Genomic DNA, 14,043 nt, shown 5'->3' with positions numbered 1-14,043 from the left:
CACAGTGCTATCCACTGTGGGGGGATGATTTTGTTGTCTAATTGTAGTCTTGTAGGTCTGTGTCCAAGATGGCTGCCGTGAAGAGAGAGTGGACGCTGGCACGATTTGGTTGCCGCTGCTCCCTCTTCACACTGTGTTTTTGATTTTCTGTTTTTGGATTGAATCCTGTTTTTAATTTGTGTCTCTGTGATGTCTTTATTACTTGTTATATTCCGATTATATGTTATTCCGATATACTATGTAAGGTGTCCTTGAGATGTTTGAAAGGCGCCCATTAAATAAAATTTATTATTATTATTATTATTACATGCATTTTTCTTCTTCACGTTTTAGTCATAAAAAGATGCAGTGTGGAAACAGACCCTCCAGCCCAACTTGCCCACAATGACCAACATGTCCCACTCACACACGTTTGGCCCATATCCACCTAAATCTGTCCTATCCATGTATGTGTCCAAATGTCTCTTAAAGTCCCAGTCCCTGCCTTAACTACCTCCTCTGGCAGCTCGTTCCATACACCCACCACCCTTTGTGTGAAAAAACTACCTCAGATTCCTGTTAAATTCTGAAATATTGGTCATAAATTTGGTGCAAAAATGCTCCAAAATAATGGTCAGAATGCATCATTGAGCATCTAAAACCCCAGAGCTTAAGCGGGCCCTGGATCCAGGCATCGAGGGACTTCACGCAGAGCATTACACAAATCTTATTTATATTAACCTTCAATGTTCCATTTATTCTTTTCATCAAATGAAAACAATCCGTTGTCAAAGCTAATTTCTGTAGGTCTACCAAACCTCTTAATAACCTTATTCATCATAAACGACACTACAGTGCTCATACCTAAATCGATTCAGACTTACCCTAGGCATATCTTCCAGATGCTGTTTCGGCTGCTTTGTCTGCATTTTAATTTAACTTCTTTGACATGTACTTTTTCCGTTTCATCATACAATTTCAGCATATTCCAATCTAGTCTGAACTATATCCTGCCTTTCCCAAGGTCATCATCCGCTGTCTTATATTCTGAAGTATTTCTCTCTCTCTCTCTCTTCACTTGTGGAACAAACCAACACATTTTCCACATCATCAAATACTTTCTAAGGGTATACCTTCCAACCTTGCCTTTATCATCTAATTAAAAAAAAAAACTACCTCATCCTAGCCTTTCTAGACATCCTTCTTTAAATCCCTTTCTCTCTCTTGGGGACCCCAGTCCTGTTAGGTCTTATCTCCAGATTAATTTCACTCCTAATAAGACTTTTCGAGGAAAAGTTCCCCAAGACATGTATTATTGGCGTGTAATTCTCTGGCCTCGCTTGGTTCCGTCATAAGACTCACTTGTGTCAGTTCATCACTTATTTCAGTCTTTTCAACCAAAGATCTTTGTTTTCAACCAGGTCCTTTGTTCATTGACATCGACCGCATAGACCAACTGTTTGCTGAATCGGGGGTTGGAAATAAATGACAATCCCACCACCTCCTTCAATTTTGCTTCACTTTAAGAAGAATGACGTCCACCACAATAGTTCATAATATAATGTTCACTGCCTTTTATTTCTTGTACATTTTCAACTCTCCACCTTTTCATTCCCCTTTGTTCCTTGGGGTTCACCTTAAGTGGGTAACATTGTCTGAGGGGCCTGCCACACCCTCAGTCATGACGGCATTCAAGCAGAAGATGGCACTGTGGCCGGTAAGTTTGTGAGCGGCGGCCATGTTTGTAGTCTTTTGCCGGCCCGGATGTAACAATGACTAATAAAGTACTTTGGTCCGGGCATCACTTGCTCAAACCTTCTGACGGTAAGCAAGGAGTCTGAGACCGCTGAACTCAACGGGGTGCACCTTCTCTTCGTCCGTGTACTCCCGTCAGCTGTCCAGAGTAATTAAATCCCGGAACTGAGCTCCCAAATTGTGAGATTCAAAATCACAAATGTTTTAGAGACAAAGTCAGGCAAATAAGTTTTTATTAAGATAATATTCTGCAGAATAGGTGCCTCTCCGCTGCTGTCCCCTAGAGGCACAACGAAGATGGAGATGCTTTCTATCTTTATGCATTTCATTTCACTATTGTCACACTCTCATCTCTCCCCATTGAGCTTCTTCCAATCATAACATAAAGCCCACATTCCCACGAGAACGTCCTGGAACGTCCACCCAACGTCAAAGAGACCTAAGGCTTCTGCTGAAGTTTCTATCTGTTTGCTACGTTTTTATCTAGAATTTCTCTCTGTTCTGTATATTGTTACTTTATTCTACCAGCAGTCTGGCTTCTGCTGACACCTTATTTCTTTCTAAGTTATATTTTTCAGAGTTCTAGTATAAATCAACCATCCCTATTAACCCTTTTCTCACAATTTCCACCTCTGTGCTCTCCTTTCCTCTCAATTCCTCCCTCCCTCCGAATGGGGCGTTCTCCCGGGCAAGAACCCGGGGTCAGCAGGGCTCCAGGGGTGAGATTAAGGAAGGATGGAAGATTGGCCAACTATGGAGGTTGACAACAAAATGGCCAACATCAGGGTAAGTGTCTTCTCCAGCATGTCTGCCTCCGTGCCCCTCCCTTCCTCCCTCCCTCCCTCCCAATGGGGCGCTCTCCCAGGGAAGAACCCAGGGTCAGCAGGGCTCCAGGGGTGAGATTAAGGAGGGATTGAAGATTGGCCAACTATGGAGGTTGACAACAAAATGGCCGCCGGGAAAAGAGGAGCGAGATGGAGAGAGAGAGGGAGATGGAGAGAGTGAGAGAGAGCAAGAGGGTGGGAAGGAACGAAGGGAGAAGGGAGAGGGGATGGTGAATAGGCAATCCCCAGACACGCACGCATACACCCCCCTCCCTCTCTCTACCCCTTCTATCTCTCTCTCTCCCACGTTCACCATCTATTCTCCTCTCATTTCCCCAAAGAGTCATGTTCCCCCCCTTCCCCCTCTCTCTCTTCCCCCTTCTAACCCACCTCCACCCCCCACCCCTCACCACCGCCATTTTAGCTACTGGCAGCCAGAAGTCAATGAGTGTGAAGCCGGGGGCGGCCATTTTCGATGCTGGCATTTCCCTGTGGTGCTGCAGGTGGCCATCTTCTCTACAGGCAGTCTGCCATTGCAGTCCATTGGGAGTGAAGCCCAGGGAGGCGGCCATCTTTGGTCAAGGCACTTCCATTGAAGTCAAAGGGACATGAAGTTCAGGGCGTCCATCTTAGTTACTGGCAGCCTTCATTTTTTTTCTCTGTCTCGTTCCCTCTTTCTTTCTCTGCCCTTCTCTTCTCTTCCTCTTCTCCTTCTTTTCTCTCTCTCTCTTTTCCCTCTTTGCTGATGAGTGTGAGTGTGTACACGTGCATGAAAGAGAGATGAAATGTTGAAGAGAGGGGGAGAGAGAAGGGGGGATAGAGGGGGGGGGAGTGTGTGAGAGAGAGTGTGTGCATGAGAGAGAGGGAGTGTGTATGAGAGAGAGGGAGTGTGTGTATGAGAGAGAGGGAGTGTGTGTGTGTGAGAAAGAGTGTGTGTGTGTGAGAGAGAGGGAGTGTGTGTGTGAGCAGGGCTCTCGCTTAACTTTTTTTCCCTGTTGCCAGCCGGGCAGCCTTGGCAGCTTTTTAGGTTGTCAAATGAGTTTAGATGATCATTTAAGATTGCTTGCATGACGCATGCGATAAGATGGCTTGCATGGCGCGTGGTCAGGTTCGAACACGGGTCTCTGGCGCTGTAGCAACTCTACCGCTGCACCACAAAGTGCTGGAATAAGTCAGCTCACTACATAGATCTCAGCTTCACTTTATCCTTCCACAGGGTCCACACGCTCAATCAAAGCTCCTCCACTTACCTGACCTCCACACAGGATCACAAACCTGCCTTTCTTCAGACCAGGCCCCCCAGCGACTGCGGAGTTACTCCAGCACTTTGTCTTTTTATGTAAACGAGCATCTGCAGTTTCGAGCGTCCACCCCTCATTAGAACGCGTTAGACCGATCGTGCGCAGCACAAAATGTTTTATGAGGAAAAGGTTCTAACTTTTTGTAAACAAAATGTTTTACCAGAATGTTGCCTGGATTCGAGAGCTTCAGCTACAGGGCGAGCTTAGGGACAGTTAGGGTCGACTCTCAGAATCTTTTTACGCCAGGCTGGAAATGCCCAAGAGTAGAGGGTATCGCTATAAGGAGAGAGGGGGAAAGTTTAATAGGGATGCTCGGGGCAGTGGTGGGGGCCTCATGTGCCTGACCTGGGGAGGTGGTGGAGGCAGATATGACAGGGGTGTTTAAGAAGCTTTTAGGTGGGCATGTGGAAGTAGGCGGGAGAGAGGGATATGGATCATGTACAGGGAGATGAGAGTTTAACCTGGCGTCATGTTCGGCACAAACATTGTGGGCCGAAGGGCCCGTTCCTGTGCTGTACTGCCCTACGTTCTAACCATCCAATCGCCAACTAGAGAGCAGACCCCACCTACCATCTACTGCACTGGCAGATGTTTTCTGCCGCTCACCTCCGGCGACAAACTCTTTCAGGTGACAGTTTCACAACCTCCTCTGTAACTGCACACCTTCTGTGATCCCCCCTGCCCTCCAACTGTACGACCATACCCTTACCCAGACTCGATACCACAGCCACATTTGCTTCCTCGGGTCCTGCCTGCGCCATCATCTCATACCTCATGGCTTCCAGCTCCAGTTCCCTACCTCCCAGTTCGGACCCCAACCGGACCATCGGTACCGACTGGCCATCCACCGGCATACCCAGCAATTCTCCAACCGGGCACTGAGATCCACCCTGGTCGCGATGCGCCGGCACCAACAGGACCTCACATCGACACTCCCTGTACTTCAGGCCTCACTAACCCAGACCTGCAACGGACCCCAGCTGTATTTCATCCGCCGGAAGATCCACCTCTTAAATAAAAAATTCCTGGCCTACCTTAATTCCACCAAGGACCTTAAATTATCCCGACTCCAGGCCGCTCCCGACGCCTACACTCCGCGACTCGACCGACCGCAGACTCCGGGCCCCAACTCTGGCCCGCATCGCCTGCCCGAGTCCCGCGACGCCATCTTGGCCACTACGAGCGACTTCCATATTCACCGGGACGCCGCCTTCACCGACCTCTACATCGATGCCGCCGCCGACCCTCACCTGCCTACCGATGACGCCCAGCCTCGCAGCTTCAACGGTAACTTGGACTCGCTCCCCCTCGCCGATTCCTCCGACATCGCCACCCGACCCCAACTACCCGACAACGCCACCGGACCGGGGCTATCTCAACATGGCCGCCGCTACGCACCCGATTCATCTCGCCGCCGACCCGCCGACCATCCGCCCACCGACACCACCCTCGCATCGCCCGCGGACCCCGACTCAACTACCACTGGACTCCGACCATCGGGTCCGGTGACCCGCGCCGCTGGACTCCGACCATCGGGTCCGGTGACCCGCGCCGCTGGACTCCGACCATCGGGTCCGTTGACCCGCACCACTCCACCCCCCTCCAACAACCCACAGCCGTCGCCTTACCTGGAGCCTGGACTCTGCACTGGGCCTGCAGCCTTCACGCTGCTTACTCCCACACTTCTGGACTTAATTCCACAGGGTCCTAGCGCCCGTCTGCCCAGCCGTGCTAACCTCAGTGGCTGCTCCACTGACCCTCCCCCAACCCCCCCCAACCATGTCATTCCCGCTCCTCCCCACCCACCTTACAGCCGTCTCTCCCCCCCACCCCCTGACCACCCACCACCCCTCCAACACCCACAACCCCCCCCCCCCCACACATCGCCCCGTCCCCAGTCTACCCACCTGCCTTCCTCTGGCCCCAACTCCCACCCCTGCCGGGTGTTCACCATCCCCCCCGACCTCCCCCTCTCCCCCCCCCCACGGTCTGTCCTCAGCAGAGGTCTCCCCTTTGTCCCCCTCCGTCCCCATCTCAATGAGTTCCGCGCCCACCATGACTTGGAGAGCTTCTACCGTCGTCTCCGCCTCACAGCGCACTTCCATGGGAAGGAGTCCTCGCCCCCTAATGATGACCCCTTTTCCCGTCTCCAACGCACCCCCTCCTCGTGGAACCCCCCTCAGAAAGTCCCGGCTCTGGAACTCTTCATTCAGAACTGCCGCCGCGACGTCAACCGCCTCAACTTCTCCACTCCCCTGTCTCACTCCAATCTTTCCCCCTCTGAACGCACTGCCATCGAATCACTCCGCAAAAACCCAGACTGGGTCATCAAACCAGCCGACAAGCGAGGTGCCGTGGTAGTCTGGCGCGTCGATCTCTACAAAGCTGAGGCCACGCGCCAACTCTCGGACACCTCCTCCTACTTACCCTTGGACCATGACCCCACTGACGAGCACCAGGCCACCATTTCTAGCACCATCACCGACTTCATCAATTCCCACGCCCTACCTGACCAAGCCTCCAAACTCATCGTTCCCCAGCCCCGCACGGCCCGTTTTTACCTTCTCCCCAAAATCCACAAACCCGGCTCTCCCGGCAGACCCATTGTCTCTGCGTGTTCGTGCCCCACCGAACTCATCTCCACATACCTTGACTCCATCCTATCCCCCTTGGTCAAATCCCTCACCACCTATGTTCTAGACACCTCAGACACTCTCCGCCGCCTCCACGCATTCCACTCTCTGGGCCCTCACCCCCTCATCTTCACCATGGATGTCCGGTCACTCTACACCTCCATCCCATACCAGGATGGCCTCAGAGCCCTCCGGTTCTTCCTCGACCAGAGGAGCAACCTATACCCAGCCACTGACACTCTCCTCCGCTTAGCGGAGTTGGTCCTCACCCTCAATAACTTTACATTTGACTCCTCCCATTTCCTCCAAACACAAGGCGTAGCTATGGGCACACGCATGGGCCCCAGCTACGCCTGCCTCTTTGTCGGGTACGTTGAACAATCCTTGTTCGATGCGTACCAGGGCCCCATCCCCGACCTCTACCTCCGCTACATTGACGACTGCTTTGGTGCCACCTCCTGCACCCACACACAACTGACTGACTTCATCCACTTCACCACCAACTTCCATCCGGCACTCCAATACACCTGGACGATTTCAGACACTTCCCTACCATTCCTTGACCTCACCATCTCCATCGCAGGGGACAGACTCCTGACCGACATACATTATAAACCCACTGACTCACATGGCTATCTGGACTACACGTCTTCCCACCCTGCCCCCTGTAAAGACTCCATCCCCTACTCCCAATTCCTCCGCCTACGCCGCATCTGTTCCCAGGATGAGACATTTCATACCAGGGCATCGGAAATGTCCTCGTTCTTCAGGGAACAGGGATTCCCCTCCGCCACCATAGATCAGGCTCACACCAGGGTCTCATCCATACCCCGTAATACTGCTCTCTCTCCCCATCCCCGCACACGCAACAAGGGCAGAGTCCCTCTGGTCCTCACCTTTCACCCCACCAGCCGGCAAATACAACACATAATCCTCCGCCATTTCCGCCACCTCCAACGTGACCCCACAACTCGCCACATCTTCCCATCTCCCCCCATGTCTGCCTTCCGCAAAGACCGCTCCCTCCGCAACTCCCTCGTCAATTCTTCACTTCCCTCCCGCACCACCCCCTCCCCGGGCACTTTCCGTTACAACCGCAATAAATGCAACACCTGTCCCTTCACCTCCCCCCTCGACTCCATTCAAGGTCCCAAGCAGTCGTTCCAGGTGCGACAAAGGTTCACCCGTATCTCCTCCAACCTCATCTACTGCATCCGCTGCTCTAGATGTCAGCTGATTTACATCGGTGAGACCAAGCGTAGGTTGGGCGACCGTTTCGCCGAACACCTCCGCTCAGTCCGCAATAACCTACCAGACCTCCCGGTGGCTCACCACTTCAACTCCCCCTCCCATTCCCAATCCGACATCTCTGTCCTGGGTCTCCTCCATTGCCAGAGTGAGCAACAGCGGAAATTGGAGGAACAGCACCTCATATTCCGTCTGGGGTCCTTGCGTCCCTTTGGCATCAACATTGAATTCTCCCAATTTGGCTAGCCCGTGCTGTCTCCTCCCCTTCCTTCACCCTCTAGCTGTCTCCTCCCACCCTCCCATCCGCCCGCCCTCGGGCTCCTCCTCCTCCTCCTCCCTTTGTCCTTCTTTCTTTCCCCACCCCCTATCAGTCTGAAGAAGGGTTTCGGCCCGAAACGTCGCATATTTCCTTCGCTCCATAGATGCTGCTGCACCCGCTGAGTTTCCCCAGCAATTTTGTGTACCTTCGATATTCCAGCATCTGCAGTTCCCTTTTGAACAAACTCTTTGAATCACTTCTCTCTGGGAGGCGACTCCGGACTATCAAAGCTGCCACAGTCAGACATAAAAACAGCTTTTCCCCACGAGCAGTAACTTCAACAGCCAAAAGACCGTAGCCTGTTTTTACTCCGGTACTTTATTTTCACATGTTTGAATTATAATATTTTATTTTTAATTGTCTACAGAATATCTTGTTGTTACCTGCGAGCAAAGCACCAATGTTAATGCCTTGGATGTGGACCTACTTGGCTAATAACATTTTTATTCATTCATTATTATTCATTGAAGACAATAGACAATAGGTGCAGGAGTAGGCCATTCTGCCCCTCGAGCCTCTTGATCCTTTATTCACCGTGATCATGCCAATCATCCACAATAAATACCCTGTACCTGCCTTCTCCCTATATCCCTTGACGCCGCTATCTTTAAGAGCTCTGTCCAGCTCTCTCTTGAAAGCATTCAGAGAAACGGCTTCCACCACCATCTGCGGCAGAGAATTTCACAGACTCTCAACTCTCTGTGTGAAAAAGTGTTTCCTCATCTCCGTTCTAAATAAATTACCCCTTATTCTTAAACTATCCCTCAGACTATCTTTAATCAGACTTTACCTTGCACTAATCGATATTCCCTTAATCCTATATCTGTACACTGTGGATGGGTTGATTGTAATACTGTATTGTCCTTCCACTAACCGGTTAGCACACAACAAAAAAGCTTTACACTGTACCTCTCCCTGTAGCTGAAGCCCTCTAATCCAGGCAGTATTCTGGGAGAACATTTTGTTTTCATAAAGTTAGAACAGTCTCGTTGTAAAACATTTTGTGCTTGAAACATCAGGCTGGGACACTTGCACCTCACTGAGTTACTCCAGAACTTCGCATTTTTTTAAAAGTACGCAGGCATCTACAGTTCCTCATGGCTATGTTTTCATTTTTTTAGTACACGTCGACCAGCGATAACCTATACATTAGGTCTACCCTACTCACTCTGGGGGCAATTTTCAGAATTAATCTACATACCTGCACATCTTTGGAATGTGGGAGGAGATCGGAGCACCCAGAGAAAACACACAGTCACAGAGAGAACGTACAAACTCTAGTCCCACCTGCCTGCATTTGGCCCATGTCCCTCTCAACCTTTCCAGACCTGTCAAAATGTCTTTTAAATCAAAGATAAGAAACAAAATGCTGGAGTAACTCAGTGAGACGGGCAGCATCTCTGGAGAGAAGGAATGGGTGACGTTTCATGTTGAGACCCTTCCTCAGGGTGATGACGAGAGTGTGCACAGAGATAAAATGTAGTCAGAGACAGTGAGAATGTTAAACTGAGTTCTTTTGTCAATCTAAAGTCAAGAAAACTTGACTCAAATGCTTGTAGCTGTTGGAATTGATTCTTTATTCAGTACTGAGCCAATTCTTTGAACCTTCCAACACAGAGCTAGAAGCTCCGGGGCAGCTCCAAAGTATTTGTGTTTTTGATACAAACTCATTGCTTTATATAGGTATTTAGACATTTCAAATACAGAGGGTAGGACAACTGGTAACCAATCATCTAAATCCTTTTGGTGATTTACAACATCAGTCACATGATCTCCCCTTTCCTGATGTCTTTTTACAATCTTTGTTTGTCTATGGTATAACTCTATAACTTTGTTTTAGAATTATTTTATTTCAACACAGCAAAACCCCTTTAGGCTTTTATCAAAGACCACTCTTCAAAATATAAGATACATACAATGATCACTCAAGTCATACACACTTTCTATACCAAGAGAAAATATATTTCTATAAATCTAAACAATTTCTCTAAGTCTAGAGTGTACCTTTCTACTAAGACAATACATTGCATAATTGGTGTTACTATAATTTTACACATTTTGAAATACCATTACCTATGTCTTTAAAACATTAATTATATAAGTTTGCTGAATTACAGTTTCTAAGTTCAAAACGCACATTTCCATCTCCCATCCAAAGATACATGGGTCGTAAATCTGTCAATTTAGTTAATATGAGTTTGGTGCCTTTCCTGTTATCGGGAAGCAGGATTTCCAATCTCATGTACCAGACAGATCACAAAGTACAAGGTACAACCCAGACCATTACATCAGAATTCCATCTGCTTCAACCTGCTATAAACAACTCCCTCAATCTAATTATGTCTCAAAGCAACTATTCCTTCACTTACATCTTATTCCTTATCACACTCATTATTATTTTACACAACCAAGGCTAACTGCAGTCTATCATCACTCAGCCTTGAATTCTGTCTCAAACCTAGCATAACAAGCCATAACTCTTCACGTTTATGTCACATTCAGAGCTCAAAAATGTGCCATAGAGACAGAGCTGATGGCCTAAGAAGAGGCCCCTTATTCAGCTTCCCAATCTTCAACACAAAGCCATATCCAATATAATTTCCTCCAGTGCTATAATTGCCCCAAACAATAACCTAAGCTAAGCAGGTTCAGGTTCAGGCCTCCATGTTTTGATACATCTTTGCCTGTGTGTATGTGGCGTTTGCACTTTAATTCAGTTCAGGAAAACATTAAGCTTTTCTTTTGCAATTCACCAAGCTTATATAAAAGTCTCTATCCGAGCGGTTCTATTTGTATAATATTTCCTCATTCCTCACTCTGGTCATTCTATGGCCACTAATAGGATAATAACACAAGGCAGAGATTCATCAGCATTGGCTTATTAGTCATCCAAGTTTATACCTAACCTCGAGATGCTTCATAGCCCCCAAAACCTGGACCACGTAGGTCAGCAGGCTGGCTTGTTGACACCAATGCTGTTCCCTACTTCTCTGCTGTGCTTCAAACCCTAGCCCTTATGGTGCCCAATTATTCTCGACTTAATAACAATCCTCCTTCTCCACATTATTTAGTCTATTACACTCCTCCTCCAACATTTCCTTCTCTACCTGCTGGTTCACACGTACTCTACTTCCATCAGACTCCAACATCGTAATGTCTTATTCTAGGTGCTGCAATAAGACCTGCCCACCAGTTTCCACATTACCCAAGGCTGTCATTAGTCTGGTGATGATACATTTAACAATAGCAATTCCCACTAACAAACGAATGATCACTATTGCTGCATTTATGGCCATGCTGATGATCCAATTATATAATCCCCCAAAACCCCAGTTTCCCCATCCAACACCATCCTTCATTCCATCAAGCATGGTAGTAATGTCCTCTTGATGTTTGGTGATATTACTAGTTCTATCCTGAACTCCCATCATACATTTTACTTTTACAATAGCACAAGTCCCTCCCTCACGGGCCAACAGATAGTCTAAGGCATATCTATTCTGTAAAGAGAACAGACGCATTTCTGATAGTTGGGTTTTTATTGCTTCCAAGGCACCAGTAGTGGCATTTCCCAAATGGTTAGTCCACAAATCATATAGTTTCGATGTTTTGCTGCCAACCCTCCCCCTATACCTCTGAAAGTAAGCAGGCTTAGTACTCCCCATCCCGCAGCATCCCACCTAGATGTTCCCATCGTAGTTGGGTTTCTCCAATTGGCACAGAATTCGGCAGATATTGCCCTGCGCAGAGTCCTTTGGTTTTGTCGGTACCAACTCTCTGGGCAGGGAACGGTGGTTGGGACAAGGTTCCCGACGGCTACGTTCTTTGGAAAAGGAGGTTTTAGCACATTGGTCCCTTTGCCATTGAAAAAGAAGTAATACCCTTCCTCGGTGTATATGGACCCATGACAGTCCCTGCGTGTATTAATCACCTCGCCACCCTTTGCCCAGTCCATCCAATTGCTTGAAATCCAATTGCTGTATCTTGGGATGGGCAAGTGATAGAATTCTACAGTTAGATGGGTTCCATTGGCCCACCCACAAAGCAGTTGCAACCCTGCAGAGACTGGGACACATCTTTCGGGAATGGTGCATTTGATGCCCTTAGATGTGTTGTTGCAACTAGGTCGTCGTGGGGTTCGTACTATGCACGTAATGTTGGAAGGAACGTCAACAACTATGCACCCGTATCCCTGGTTAGTGAAGCATCTTCCGTATTGTCCATTGTCGGTGTTAGGGGTAAATTTACACGGCATTAGTGGTTCTACTCTGGTACCCGAAGAGTTTTGACAGCTTGGGTATGAATGCTTACTTTCGCCAGGTAATGGCAAACAGTTAGCTGGTGGGGCTAAGGACTCGTCATAATAGATGGTGACAGCTTTGACCTGAACTGGCTTCTCATCTTGACACTTTACTAATCGTTAAATCCTTCCCCACTCAGGAGATACTGTAAATAGGTTAATAACAGATTTCATAGCGGGGTAACACACAACTTGCCCTTTACCAAATAATTCATTATGGGCCCGTATAAACACGTTAGTGTCTTTTTCTTCCAATTCTCCTTTTTCCCGTATTTGTTGTTCAGGTTCTGTCCTTTGTAGCCCCGGGTGGACCTTTAATGCTTCTTGATAACATAGTCCATCATACAAGTGTTTATTTAGAGTTCGGTCCTCCCCGGGGTTCCTCCTGCAAGAGAAGTCAACCCTGTATATCTGGTACCCACATGGAAACTCCCAGAGTGACTGATCAATTAGGTAGAGGCTTCGGTTAGTCTGTTGCATTTTGCCATGGCAGTAGTTAATTTTAATCATGTTCCATCTTCCGAGGACTTCTGGGCCTCTACATTGTACAACATCTCCTTTGCAGAGGTGAAAGATCCTATATGCGTGTCCTGGGACACATCGTCGAATCTCTCCTTTATTTCCCTCTGTCTGCAGTAGCATTAGGTTGCATGGCAGGATAAATCGCCTCATTTGAATTTATCTGGAAAATGCAAAGGCTTACAAAAAGTTAATTTCTTACTTAATTGACCTAATCAACTATTCACTCAAGTTAACCATCCTTCAGTCAGTCAGTCCAGTAATCAGTCACATATTCTTAACCATATAGCAAAATAAGGATTCAAAACTAAACTTAGAATGCTACAACTAAACGTATAATGATACAACTAAACTTATAATGCTACAACTAAACTTATAATGATACAACTCCCAAGCAAAGCAGCAATGTAAAAACTAAAAACTCTGAGTTGAAAATAAAATTACTCTTCTCACCCCCTTTTGATTGGTTTGCAGTGGTGCAGATGAACCCATGCAGCACGACCCTTAACCTTGGCAGCGGTTGGAGTGGTGAGGAGGACCTGGAAGGGACTATCCCAACGTGGGTCCAAGTGCTTACGCTTCCAGTTCCTGACCAGCACATAGCAACATGTCTCAATATTAGATGGAACTTTGAGCGCTGGCGCCTCACCATTTGCAGGCCTGACCTGTGAATGAGAAGTTCGCAAAGCACGGGTTAAAGTTAATACATAGGATGTCATTTCCTCAGTCATGTGGTGGAAATGGACCGCTGCGGGGGCATGGAAATGGACCGCCTGGTCATTCCATGGCATCTGTAAAGGTCGACCATATATTATTTCCGCAGGCGTCAGTCGTGCCGTACCAGAAGGAGTGGTCTGTATCTGAAAAAGAGCTACAGGAAGCAGTTTTAACCATGTTAAGCCAGTCTGTGCCACTAATTTAGCTAATTTGGTTTTCAAAGTCTGATTTGCCCATTCCACCAATCCGGCGGCCTGAGGTCTATATGCACAATGGAGCTGTTGATGTATCTGTAATTGTTGGCACATTTCTTTGTTTACTGCAGCAATAAAATGAGGACCATTATCGGAACTTAAACGCGCAGGAACACCGAATCGCGGTATGATTTTGCGTAACAATATTTTTACAATGGTAGACGCCTTATTGTCAGTGGGCAGGTATGCTTCAT

Source organism: Amblyraja radiata, chromosome 22 (assembly GCF_010909765.2).
Source record: "Amblyraja radiata isolate CabotCenter1 chromosome 22, sAmbRad1.1.pri, whole genome shotgun sequence".
NCBI lineage: Eukaryota > Metazoa > Chordata > Chondrichthyes > Rajiformes > Rajidae > Amblyraja > Amblyraja radiata.
The sequence above is the reverse complement of the archived record's forward strand: the minus strand, read 5'-3'. Positions refer to the sequence as shown.